Raw genomic sequence first — 14,380 nt, 5'->3', positions numbered from 1 at the left:
CTTAGAGAGACTGTCTCAAAAGGGCTGGGAATACAGCTCAGTGGTTCAATCCCCGTATTACAAAAAAAAAAAGTTGGGTAATTCTAAGTGATTTCATTAACTTGTAATTGGTGCCTATTCTTTTGTCCCTATCTGTGGGTGATTGGATTCAGATGTAGAGCTGGGTTCTTTGTCCCTTCGAGGAAATAGACATTGGGACAGGAGGGGCTGGGTGGAAAGAGGAGGGCTCTCAGAAATCAGGAACAACTTTGAATTTCCCAGTCATGAAGAGTTTTGTGTTCTGAGGCCTTTTATATGACCATGATACCTAATAAGTTTTGTTGACTATCAGTTTTATTAGAGGATTTGTATGTTGAGTGGCAGAGCCAGAGCTAAGTAAGAGATTCCTGAGAATCGCTGTGATAGATTAAGATTGAAAATGAGATTTGGAATTGAATTTTTGAAAATGGAATTTGAAAAACTTTCCAGCTGCATTTGAAGGAAAAGGTGTACCCCAAATGTTATATTTCTTGAAGTATCTGGTGAGAAAAGTAGAAGGTCATGGTTGACCATAGGTGTGTTGTATGTTGTTCACTGCAGGAAGATTTTTAGAGAGAGGATGCTTTTTACCACAAATATATCCTAAGAAGGGGAGCCTATGGATAAGGCATTTGTAAATAGCGTATGCCTTATTTTGTTGTTTAGTTAGCTTTAAATTTAATTGCTGCTCATTATGGTGCATTTGAATGAAGCATAAGAGTCAAGACATGATAAGAAAAAGAAAAAGGGGAAAAAAAGAGAAGAAAAGGAGGGGCAAATAGTTGAGAGGTGCCATCCATGTGACTCTTATGAGTTGTACTACCTCTTTATGCTAATTCTCCATTAATATTGAATTTTCCTGCTGGGATTCTTTTGTTGCTTTGTATAACAACTTTGTCTCTGAGCCTGTTGATGATTGATGGTTGCTGTTTCAACTCAGTGGAAGATTTAAGATGCATGTTGAAATTGAATTGAGATAGCACTGGAGGGTAAGGAGAGATTGGAATTATCCTGGAGGATGTCTGAACTTAACAGGGAGTGGACTCTAACCTGGGTCTGTGGAATCTGAAGAAGATATACACATATTTTGGGGTAAGCTAAAAAGGATAAAAACCTTAGCTCTAGGACTGGGAATTTAGCTCAGTGGTACGTTTGCCTAGTAGAAGTGTGGAGCATGTGTCTTCAGGCTTATTAACAGATCCAAAACAAAAACTAGAGTCCCAAACAGAAGAAACAAGATGCCATTGTGAAGGGCAAGAGCCACAGAAATAAATGAAACCCATTAGTAAGTGAGAATTCATGGATTTATACCATTCATCAGATATGTTTTGGGCTCTTTTGTCATCAAGGCAAAGTTGTGAGGTCTTGCCACTTGAAACCCTTACTAAGGTTTTACCTAGGGCTGCTAAAACAAAGAACTACCAATTGAGTAACTTTAAACAGCAGGAATGAACACTTCTGGATTCTAAAAATCCAAAGTCAAGGTGTTGGTCATGCTCCATCTGAAATCTCTAGGGAAGAATGCTTCCAGCCTTCTGGTGGTTGCCAGAAATCTTTGGTGTTCCTTTGCTTGAGGCAACATGATTCCAATTTCAGCCTCTGTCTTCATGTGGCTATCTGCCCTTTCTGTGTATTTTCACATGGACTTCTAATGCCAATACTTGTTATTAGATTTAGGGTTAACCTAATCCAGTATGATATCATTTTTAATCATGGCTACAAATATCCTATTTCCAAATAAGCTCAAGAGATTCTGGGTAAACATGAGTTTTGTGGGGAACACTAAACCCTTTATAGGTTTTTTTTTTTTTTTGGCGGGGGGGGGGTCTGTTTTCTTTGACACAATATTTTTATTTTTATGTAGTGTTGAGGATCGAACCCAGTGCCCCGTGCATGCCAGGCGAGCATGCTACTGCTTGAGCCACATCCCCAGCCCTACAGGTTGTTTTTATGGACCTGTACATTCTTTGTTGTCTGAGATTGTATCCTGGAATAGAAATGGTGGAAAGAATTAGTTACAAAGAAAGTGGAGGCCACTGGGTGCAATGTCACACTCCTGTAATCTCAGCTACTTAAAAGGCTAAGGCAGGAGAATCACAAGTTTTAGGCCAGCCTGGGCAATTCAGCAAGACCCTGTCTAAAAAAAAAAAAACAAAAAAACCCGGCTGTGGAGGGATAGGAGGAAGATGGGGATGTAACACGTGGTAAAGTGCCTTAGTACCTTAAACAAACAACAAAAAAAAATAAAACTAGTGGAGGTCTTCAGAAATGATAGGATAGGTAGAAACAAGACATGTACAGTGACATTCTCTTCAATGAAATGCAAATTGCCTTTGTGGCAAAATAGCAATGGATCTAATAATTTCTTAGTTTTGCATTCCTGATTTAAGAAACAGCTTCCAAACCACCACCCCGTCCCTCCCTTTTGTGGACAAATATACCTAACTTCTGTGACTCAATGAAGGACTAACAACAATGGTCTAATGCCAGCCTAGAGAAAATTTTCCTTTTATTTTTCATCTAAATTTTAAAGCCAGTTTTATTGTATTTATGGCATCCAGTTGACATAAAAATAGTTTCAGGACACTAGCTTTTACCTCCGCTATGCAGAGCTGAAAGAATGAGGAAAGCATCTCTGTCTTAGAAAAGGTCGCAGGATCCCAGTGACAGGTTCAGTCAGGTAGGCTTAGTGCAGGCCCAGAATTCCAGGGTGCTCTGAGGGAATTCTAGTTGTTGCTAAGAAGGATCTGTATTCACCTGGATCATATTTTTTCCTTAGTCTCTCAAAAATGCAGTGAATAACCCAGAACTTGGCTGGCTCTTCACGCTGTGCATCTGGCTTGCAGCCTGAGTGCTTTCCAGGTAACTCCTTGTCTGCAGAGGTCTTTACCAACCCAAATCACAGAGTCCTTTTATCCCAGGTTCCTCAGAACCCTGGGAAGTGGGAAGAAAGGGTCATAATCTATGGTATTGGTTACAGAAGATGAAGGAATCCAAGTTATCAAAAGCAGTACAAAACATCAAGAAAGTATGACCCTAAAGCTCAATAAGAATATATAAGGAGTTCTAATCCACATAGTACTTAAGGTGAAATCTAGCCTTAGGCAGATAATAAGTCAGAGTGTGAGTCACCACTCTAGCTGGAATGACAAGAGACCTAGAGCATGGCACTAGAGATTCAAGGGTTACCCACACCTACATTCCTTTTTATGCCTCGCCTGTCTCAGGAATGCACTAAAACTACAGCTAAAAATAACTGCAGAAACTTGAGGTCTGGGAAATAGCAGCAAACAGTTACACCTTGAATACAGAGCTGATTTATGTCAAGTGGGAAGAGGACAGGAAGAGAATGGGCTCAGCTGGAGGCTACAATCTCTAGGCCTTGGGTCCTGAGGTCCTATATTCTTGGAGCTTTTGTCTGCTAATGGCCATCTCTTCACCTGATGCCTTCCAAAAATGAAAGGATATCTTGTCACCATGGCACTCCAGTAACCTGCCACTGCCATTAGTGGGCTGGAAGGATTAGGAAGGGTGAAGGAATGCAACAGTTTGGGAAAAGTGTTAGTCATGGTTCTCTCTTGCTATGCTAACTTTTTCAAGTTACTAAACTTATCCTAACCTTGACTTCTCTCGCTTGTTATTCAGGAAATCAGACCATCTAACCTATTTACCTTGCAGAGCCTTGAAGATAGTTTTAAAAATTCTTTTTTCTCCCTCTTTCCCTTCCAGTGCTGTATCCTTGCTTCCAAGCCATGTACAATGAAGACAGTACTGAAGAAAAGATCAGGTGTCTTTCCTGAACTCAGTCTTAAGCATTGTATTGTGATTATGCTTGCTTACAGCTAGGGATATGGCTTAATAATGGATGTAACTTCAACATTTTATAGGGTTCATGGATGTTCAGAATCTGTCATTTTCTGAAACCCTCTTCTTGTAGGAGCTTTATATGTACTAGGTCTTTGAACAAATCTGAAAGAGGGATATTGTTCTCGTTATGCATTGTGGAGCCAAACAGCCACATTGCCCCTTGCCAGCTGTGAGACCCTGGGCAAATTATTCAGCCTTTTTGGATTTCAGTCTCCTTATACGTTACAGGGTTGTAAAATATAAACGAACTCTACTCTGGCTCATCATAATGACTAATAAGTGTTATGTATTATAATTACTACTATTATTACAGGTGAAGAGGAATACGTGGCTTGGCCAAGTGGCTGGTAATGAGCTAAGTAACAGTTTGCAGCCAAATTTGATTCCAGTTCTCAGTTCTTCACACTAAACAGAGAGAGAGAGAGAGAGAGAGATCTCCATTGTATTCACTCTGTGAGTGCTACTGGAATAAATGATGAAACCATCATTATAGTATTGTTCTTCCTTTTGAAAAAAATGTGTTCCACATAATAAGTATTATACAAATATTATGCAGACTCCAACCTATTTTCAAATTAGCAACAACCAAGTAAGAGCATATGACATTTTCATTTTCACCAGTAGATGGCAGAAGGAAGAAAAGATGACCATTCCACTGTGCCATGGGAAAATGGTAGTTCCCAGCAGAATGATTAATAGTAAGCAGTGACTGAGGTACGGTGGCAGATTAGAAGGGCTCTTAGTGTAGTGTGTGGTCCACAGTGACTAACAGGTGATGGTCAGGGTTGGTATGAGAACTTCCTGGAGGCATTTGAAGGGTGTCAACCTTCAGGAAGTTCTTCTAGGTTGACCTAGAAGAGAGGGTCTGGGAAAGCTGGAATAAACTAAAATTCAGATATAATAAGCAGAAAAAGTTAGATTTCACTATTATCTTTACTTCCCAGTCCCAGTCTACATTCCCTTTAATTTACAAGTAGCTTTATTCTTTAAAGGTTGCCCTTCCCTTCTGGGATGTTAAGTCCCAGGCTTTAGCTGAGGAATACTGGTTTACCCACTCCATATGCTGATACTTGTTTGTGTTTATGACTGTAAATTGCTATGTGCCATGAATTCCCTTCCACTGTATCCCTCTCTTGCTGTGTGTCCATTTGGGAGGCTTGGTCCATAGTCCTCACTCCTCTATCAAATAAGCTTGGTGCTGAGTACTTATTCATTTTGTCTTTGGCTCAGAGTGATAGAGAATTGTCCTGTGGGTTCAAAAGAGTACCAGCAGTCAGGTGTGGTAGTCAGAAATACTGGGCTACAGGCTCTGGGTGTAACTCAGAGCTTGTGCTTAGATACAGGAGGCCCTGGCCAAACATTCTCCTTTGGGTAAGAAGTCCCCTGGTAACTTCAGCTCAATACCTTGTGTCATAGAATCTCTCTAAACTAAGCTATTAAATCCAGCACCAACTTTAAACCAACAGCCCAGTTGTGTTTTCTGGGCAAGTCAAGAGAGTGGGGGACTCTCATGAGGTTTCTTATTTGCCAAGTTTCTCTTCCCACAATTGTAATGATTGTTTTTAAATAAGTAATACTGAAACACTGGGCTGTGGAGAGCGGCTGTATGCTAGGAATTCCCAGAGTGCCTGGCGTGTATTATTTAATTTACTGGAGGTAATGATTCATTTCTTGAGGAAATCGTGGAACAGAAAAGCTTGTTTTTGTGATATTTAAAAACTGCAATCTGGTAATTTCTTACAGGGTATCTTCCATTATTTCCTAAATTTGCCTGAGGGTGTTCAGGAATTTTGCAGAGTAGCTTATGCTGACAAAATGAAGTTGAAATTTGGTCACACTATAGTGAGTCTCTAGCTTTTGTTTCCATTTTATTGGTTTTGGTAGACTGCTGAAGACTGGGTTGAGGAGAAAGTGGGAAGTTTTATAAGGCTATAGAAAATAAATAGATTTGACACTTAGATTCTGCCATAATATTCATGAAAAACCTCACAAAAATCAGAATTTTAGGATCGAGAGGATCTTGGTGATTGGCCAGAATCTGTTCATTATCCCTTAGACGATAGTTTAAATTTTAAAGTTTGTATATGTTTATAATGTGCCCCCAAGATTGTGACTTTATAGAGAGACACTAAAACAGATTTCTATTGTTATTATTATTATCATCATCATCATTATTGTGGTAATAGGGATTGGACCCAGTGGCATTTTACCACTAAGCTCTATCCCCAGCCCTTTTTATTTTTTGTTTTGTGACAGGGTCTCTCTCACTGACTTGCTTAGGCTGACCTTAAACTTGCAATCCTACCTCACCTCCCAAACCACTGGGATTACAGGCGTGCACCATTATACCTGGTTCCTCATATTTAAAAAGTTTTAATGGATTTTGTTCAGAATTCCTGCATAAGAGGGGGAAGAATCTTGAAGACTGAAGTCTCTTTTGGAGAGGAGTGGTAGGAGATGTTGATTCAGGGGATGTGCTTTAATTTTCTTGATAAATGCCCATGTTTTCCCTCATCAGGTTCTGTGTTGGTCTCAGGAAGACTGTGGGTAAGTCACACTTCTCTTCAGCAGCATCCTCATGCTGGGAAAACTCAGATTATTGTGTGATCATCAAGGGCAGCCTTGGAGGGAATAGAAGACCACTCAAAAGACAAGGTTCTGGCTGACAGGTTTATATAGGAATGAAAGCAGCTCAGGGCACCTGGGTGGGGTGCAGGGAGAGAGGAAAGGGAGAAGAGTGTCAATGCTGAGATTTATAGCTTGCATATAAACCTCAGGGTTTATGGTAACCAACAACAGTGTAGTCATTTCCTGCCCCCTTTCCTGCTCTCTCTCTAGACTCCCTGAGTCACTTGCTGGGCAGTGGCCTGTGGCCAGGGCTTATTTCTTTTCCCTATTACCTACATAAGTTTTTCTACAGGCATCTAGGAGGCAACAGATTGCATGATAATCTGTTGGGGTATAAAAGGAAAGTTCTAGAACTTTTTTTTAAACTTACCTATTTCTAATTTCTAGTATGTGTTATGTTCATAAAGTATTACTATAATAACAATTTTTAATAAATATGTACAAATGTGGGAGTAAGTTAAAATGTTATGTTGCATAGGGGTGCAGTATCAAGAAAGTTTGTGACTATAGCCCTAAGGAATTCTTCTGACAAAAGTCCTTTATTATGTTTTTAAATTTACAGGTTGTTATAGCTGAGTCTGGCCTCCAAATTATAAGTTTCAAGCTAGGGATTATTCTTTAATTCCTTATGAGTTCATAGAAGGTGTGTGAGCAATTTACTCTATTGATAGGGCCTAATAGAAATCTTATATTTACTCAAAATTAACCTGAAGGTCAAGTGCTTTGTATTGGTTAGAAATATGGAAAACCTGGAGTGGTCTTTTCATGCCAATTATAGATGCAGTTAGTAGTTGAGAGTCTGGAGTTGATATTTGTTCTTTGTTGGCTGCCCAGCATTCCAACCTCCTCCTATTTTGATACAGTTCCGCAGGAGGGACTCTTTCTTCTCCCCATTTCCCTCTCCATCTTCCAATCTTTCTTGTTGAGTTTTCTAGGAATTTATGAATTTTTTTTAATCAAGAACCAAATTTTAACTTATTTGGGGTCTCCTTTTGTTGTCTTTTTTCTGTTTCAATGATTTTTGGCTATAATTTCTATTCTTTCTTATCTTTTACTTTACTTGTTTTTTTTCCCTAGTTTTTAAGATGGAAGTGTAAATCAATGATTTTACACTGTTTATTTTTCTCTAACAGATATTTAAACTATACATTTTCTCTGAACATTGTATTTTCATTATCATTTTAGTTAAAAACTTTATAATGCTTCCTGTGATTTCTGTTTTGACTTAAGAGTTATCTTGAAGAGTGTTGCTTAATTTTAAAATATTTGTGAGTTTTCTAAACATCTTATTTGTCTTTTTTTTGTTTTGTTTTTGTATCAGAGATTGAATGCAGGGGTGCTTAGCCACTGAGCCACATCTCGGCCTCCCTCTGCATTTTAGTACTTTTTTTTTTTTTTTTTTCATTTTGAGACAGGGTCTTGCTAAGTTGCCTAAGGCCTTGCTAAGTTACTGAGGATGGCTTTGAAGTTGTGATCCTCCTGTGCCTCTGGGATTACAGGCATTATTTCTATTTTAGTGCCATTATGGTCAAAGAACATAATTTATATGAATTTGATTCTTTGTCATTCTTTGAAATTTGTCTAGATTATGGTCCATCTCAATGAGTATTCTATAAGCAATTAAAAAGAATCTGTACTCTGCAACTGTTGAGTGTGATAGTCTATAAGTGACTATTAGGTCAAATTAATTGATTGCTATCAATTTCTTTCTGTATTTCTTTTTTTTTTCTTCTTGAGATAGAGTCTTGCTATACTACCCAATCTGATCTTGAACTCTTTTTTTTTTTTTTTTTTTTTTTTGTGCATGTGTGTGATGCTGGAGATCTAACCAGGGCTTCACTCATGCTAGGTAAGCACTCTACCATTGAGCTATATGATATATATCATATATGATATATATTGTGCTATGTGTTGTTATTGTATTGTTTTACTGGTCAGTTGTCTTTTAAAAATGTATAGATATATTTTACATTTAGCCTCATATTTATGTTCTCTGGGTTTCTTACCCTTTCTTGCAGATCTGTGTTTCCATTTGGTATCATTTCCTTTAACGTTTCTTGTAGAGTCATTTTTCTAGAAATAAATTCTCCTGTCTTTGTCTGAAAATGTCTTTAGTTTACTTTAATATTTTAAATATACATATATTTCTAGTTTATATTTTAGTTTTTTTCCCTTTTTAAGTATTTCTATTATCTTCTGGCTTCCACTGTTTCTTATGAGAAGTCAGTCATTGTTTGTAATTTTTCTTTTTTCTTTGACTGCTTTTATGATTTTGTTTTCATATTTGGTTTCTAGCACTTTGACTATGCTATGACTAAGTATAGTTTTCTTTGTTTTTATCCTGCTTAGATTTTACTGAACTCTGATCTGTGGGCTGATTTTCTTTGTCAGTTTTTGAAAATTCTTGTCTATTATCTCCTCAGATTTTTTTTCTGCCCCATTCTATCTCTTGTCTTCTAGCACTTCAAACACAAATATGTTAGGCCATTTGATGTCATCCTAAGGATCTTAGATGTCCTGTTCTTTTCCCTCCACAATTTTCTATTTGTATTTTTGTTTGGATTACTTACATTGATCTGTCTTGCAGTTTATGATCATTTCCGCTGCTGAGTTCAGTCAGCTGTTAAATCCATCAAACGATTTCTTCCTTTGTGCTATATTTTTTATTGTCTTTCTTTCTTTCTTTCTTTTTTCCTTTCTTTCTTTCTTTCGTGGTTCTGTGGATTAAACTCAGGGCACTCTATCATTAAGCTACATCTTTAGTCTTTTTTATTTTTTGAGACAGTGTTTTAGTAAGTTGCTGAGACTGGATTCAAACTTGTGATCCTCCTTACCTATGCCTCCTAAGTTTCTGGAGTTACATGCATGTTCTACTGTGCCCAGCATCCCCTGTCCTTTTTACTTTTATTTATATTTTATTTTGAGGCAGGGTCTCATTATGTTGCTTAGGCTGGCCTTGAACTTGTGATCCTCCAGCCTTGGGATTACATGCATGTGCTACTGTGTCTGGCTAGTATTTTCATCCATCTCTTTGCTAAAGTTCATTTGTTCATACATGATGTTTACTTTTCCACTGATCTTTTATCACATTTATCAGGGTTATTTTCTTTATATCTATCTCTTTCTCAATACTGAGATTTGAACCCAGGGATGATCTACCATTGAATTATACCCCTAGCCTTTTTTACTTTTTTATTTTGAGACAAGTCTGACTAAGTTGCCTAAGCTGGGCTTGAAGTTGTGGTTCTCCCGCTTTGGCCTCTAAATGGCCCTACTTGGGGTTGCTCTTATTGACTTATTTCCTCTTCTGCTTCTTTAGGTACTTTGTAATTTTAGATTGTGTATTAGTCATCTTTCTATTGCTGGAACAAAAAATACCTGAGAAAAACAACTTAGAGGAGGAAAGATTTATTTTGGCTCATGATATCAGTCCATGGTCGGTTGACTACATTGCTTTGAGCATAAAATAAGGCAGAGAACATCATGGCAAAAGGGCATGGTGGAGGAAAGCTTCTTATTTCATGGTGGCCAGGAAACAGACAGGAGCCAGGCACAAGATTTAGTCCTTAAGACCCACTCCTTCAACTAAATCCTACCTCCTATAGTTTCTACTACCTCCCAATAGTTCATTCAAATTATAAATCCATCAGTGGATTAATTCACTGATGAGGATAGAACCTTTATGATCTGATAACTTTCTAAAATGTCACCTCTGAACATTGTTGCAATCGGTACCAAGCCTTTATACATGAGCCTTTGGGGGAAATTTCATATCCAAATCATAATAGATTGTATATTGGATATTGTATGTGATGGAAAGTAGAGATTAAAGCAGTATTGCAATAAATGACACACTCTATCAAAGGCTGAATCAGCATAATCTGAAGTTAAAATTTGCATGAGCTTTTTTGTAGTTTTAGTTAGATTCAGATCATCATTGGCTTCACATGTTTTGGGGGCAGGATTAGGACTTGTGCTTCAGCAAAGCTTCAGATATAACACTAGCAAGTCCACAAAGATCTCTTTAAATTTTTTATCCAGCCACCATATTTTTAAATCATGGAACTTCTGTCATTGGTATTGAGGTGTTACTGCTCCTAGGCCCTCTCAGAGAAATATATGTATGTATTTGTGCACATATGAGTATACTTAATACATATATACATATATTTACATTTGTCTCTATTTCTATAACTATCTGTCTGTATTGGAAAACATGAGTTTGTACCAATATTTCAGAATTTACAACCAAGAGTTTATTCTAACTTTTTCCCTTTCTGTTTTTTTCTAACTCCCTTCTCCCACATTTTTTTTGGGGGTGGGTACCAGGGATTGAACTCAGAGGCACTTGACCACAGAGCCACATCCCCAAGCCTATTTTGTATTTTATTTAGAGACAGGGTCTCACTAAGTTGCTTCGTGCCTCACATTAAAAAAATATATATATATATATTATATATATGATATTTATATATATATATAGTTGTAGGTGGATACCTTTATTTTATTTTTATATGGTGCTGAGGATTGAATCCAATATCTACACGTGCCAGGCAAGTGTTCTACCACTGAGCCCCAACCCCAGCCTCTATTGTTTCACTTTTGCTGAGATTGGCTTTGAATTCTCGATCCTCCTGCCTCAACCTGGGATTAGCTGCTGGGATTACAGGCGTGTGCTACCACGCCTGCCATGTTCCTTCTCCAACATTGATGGCTCTTATTATCGTGTCATTTGATTGCTTATTTGATCAATTGCTCTGTACATAGCTAGGTGCCACTAGTCCCATTTCTTCCTAGATGACTTTATTACTCCACTCAGGCTCTGACACACCACGCCAGACAGGCTCCCTGTTTGGACACCTTACCCTTCTTGTTCTATAATTCTCACCCAGGACACTCAGGTTTGGAAGCCCCCTTACCCTGCTCCAGCTCCAGTACCTCACTCCAGGCTACCTGTCTAGAAAACATCTTGATTTCTCTGTTTGGTCTCTGATATCTTGTGTCAAGTTCCTCTCTTGCTTGGGTGCTAACATTTTTTGCTAGTCCACGTTCACACACATGCTTTCCTTATTATGCTCTCACTCAAAAACCTCTTACTATGCTACCCTTCTGTGGGGATACTTTCCTCATCTCTTAAGGCCCCAATAGCCTGTGTTGGTCCAGTCCTCCTTGAGGATGACCTCCTTGCCATCCTTGGGCTCCAACTTGTGAGGCTGGATCTGTCCCTTCACCTTTCTCTCCATCCCATATAGATACTTTTCTCACTTTTTAGGCTCAAAATTGCCACTGTGGGTCACCATTGTGTAGGGAGATTCTTCTAATCCTGCTTAGATTTTGATACCCCATATTTGGACTTCTCTAGTGGATATACTCCTTGCCCAATATTGATTTAAAAACCAATCCATGCCAGTGATTATATATGTATAATGTTATATTTGTAGTAAATACCTTATAATATTATAGATCAAAGATAATAATTATGTCATTAAATAAGTTCCAGTTGAGATGAGTTAAGGACAATTTTTCATGCATATTTAATTCAAAGTGCCTACTGTATGCCTAAATTGTGCTAACCATTGAGGTTATTAAAATCTCTTGTCCACTACCTCATAAATTTATTTAGGATTAGTTGCAAGTCTGGCTTAGCCTTGTCCACGCTACCCCTCCCCTAGTCATGGCTTTAAGATTTAAGGGTATCACACAGTTCCATTTTTTTTTTAGTAAGATGATTACCCTCAACACAAACCATAATACTGCCTGCTTTACTGTCTTGAATCTCCCAGGAGACATATCCTGGCAAGGAGTCTAGAATTAGAAGTGATTAACAGTTTTCTCCTGAGACCATTAGGATTAATCCCATTCTACCTTATATCCTTGTTTACTTCAGTTACCACCTGAAGTCTAAGTAATGCACAGAACAGAATGTACTATATGCTTTCATTGTATTTCAAAGAGTGTGTGTTTTATATATACACACACACACACGTATACACACATATACACACATGTATATTTTCATTTAAATTTCATTAAATATCTCTCTAAGAATATACAAGAAATAAGTAACAATATCTCTAGGGAAGGAAAATAGGTGTTTGGGGAGCTGAGGAAGAAGAATTGCTAGTAACTTGAGATTTTGAACACTGAATTCATTTACCTGTCAAAAATAAACAAGCACAAAATTCAATGAAAAAAATTTATTGAATAGATCTCTTCAGTTAACTAGGCATGATAGCAACTGTGAAATATATAAACAGATGGTTGATCATGGTCTCTCTACCCTTTAGGGGATTACAACCTAGTGGGAGTGAAAAATAAGCATGCAAATTACTACAGTGTAATTGCTGCAATGATAACTGCTGTGTCAAAGAGAGATGATAAACTATAGAACCCAATGGCTCACAAATGGCTTGTTACTTAGTGATATGACCTATTTCGTTATGGCTTGGGACATTTAAATTTGTATTGATTGGCAGATTCAGAATATTAGGCCTATACTGGCTCTGTTCCAGACACCTCTACCTCTTAACCTGCCTCCTATCTTACTTCACCTTTACCTTTTCTTAATCTGGGAGTCATCAGAATTGTGTTTTTGTTTTGTTTTCACTTTTAAAAATAGTTCAACAGTTTATTGAAGCATTGTTTATATAGCATAGAATTCACCTATTTTAATTGTATGGTTCAATGAGTTTTAACAAATTTAAGTAAAATCATCATAATCTATCTTTAGAACACTTCTATCACCATCCCCCCCTGCAGTTTTCCTTCTTCCCACTTGTTCTCTACCCAAATGTGTTGACTTTGCTTGAATTTTTTTTTTTTTAAAAGAGAAGAAAGAACCATGAATTACCGTCTTCTGGTAGATAACATCATCTTGGCCACCCTTGTAAATCTGAAACAGGTTTGGCAAGTGTTGAAGCTGATCTGGGATTTGCCACCATGTTAAATGGTGTGTGATCCTGTCATTCTTTAGAAGAGTTACCTAAGTTGAAGCTAACAAAACTCATCTATCTCATCCTCCAACTCTTGCCAATTCAATTTGGAGTGGTTTGGCTCCATTTCCTTTCCATTCACTGATTTTGAATACAAAAAACAACCCCCACCCCCAAAACAAAACTAAGTCACATAGATCAAGCCATAAAATAAGGATGGATCCTGCAAGTTAGAAGCCAAAATAAATGCAGTGATGCCATTTCAGGTTTTCTAATTTAACTTTTATCAGATGCCAAAATGTACAAAACACTGTACGGAGCCCAGCATTAAATAGCCAAAGTCTCTGGGGTGCAGTGGGAATGTGGAAGCCTGGAAACCTCTGGGAAATGGATGATGCAGAACCTTGTCTGATCACTGTGGTTGTGAGGTGAGGAGGGTTAAGATGGAGAACAGCTACATTTGCTATTGTACACCATGGAGATGTAAGTTTCTGGAGATGTCAAATGGAGAAGAGATTTTACTAGAAAACAGTCTGAGGAGATCCCAGAGAGAGGATGGGACACTCAACTCAAGACTAGTGGGGTGTATGATGGCAGAGAATTTCAGTCACAGACCCACACAGAAATCTACTTAGGAAAGCAGGGCCACATTCAAGGAGAATGTGGGCTATTTCCAGGGAGAGATGTGATTTTGGTGTTCCCAGCTTCTCTTTTAAAGGAACTTGATGAGGAGTAGTTATGGGAATGTAGGTGGTGACGATATCCATTTGGTGATCCTAAGATAGTTTATGGAAGTCTTTTGTTTCCAGGATCCTTAAAGTTTTTTAATCACTAGATAGTGTTGTAAAGTCCTTTACACTTCAGGTTTCTTAAAATATCATATCTTTTTGCTTATTTTTTTAATTAATGGGCTAATTAATAGTGTACAATGTAAT

Source organism: Ictidomys tridecemlineatus, chromosome 6 (genome assembly GCF_052094955.1).
Source record: "Ictidomys tridecemlineatus isolate mIctTri1 chromosome 6, mIctTri1.hap1, whole genome shotgun sequence".
NCBI lineage: Eukaryota > Metazoa > Chordata > Mammalia > Rodentia > Sciuridae > Ictidomys > Ictidomys tridecemlineatus.
This window is presented reverse-complemented; position numbering follows the sequence as displayed.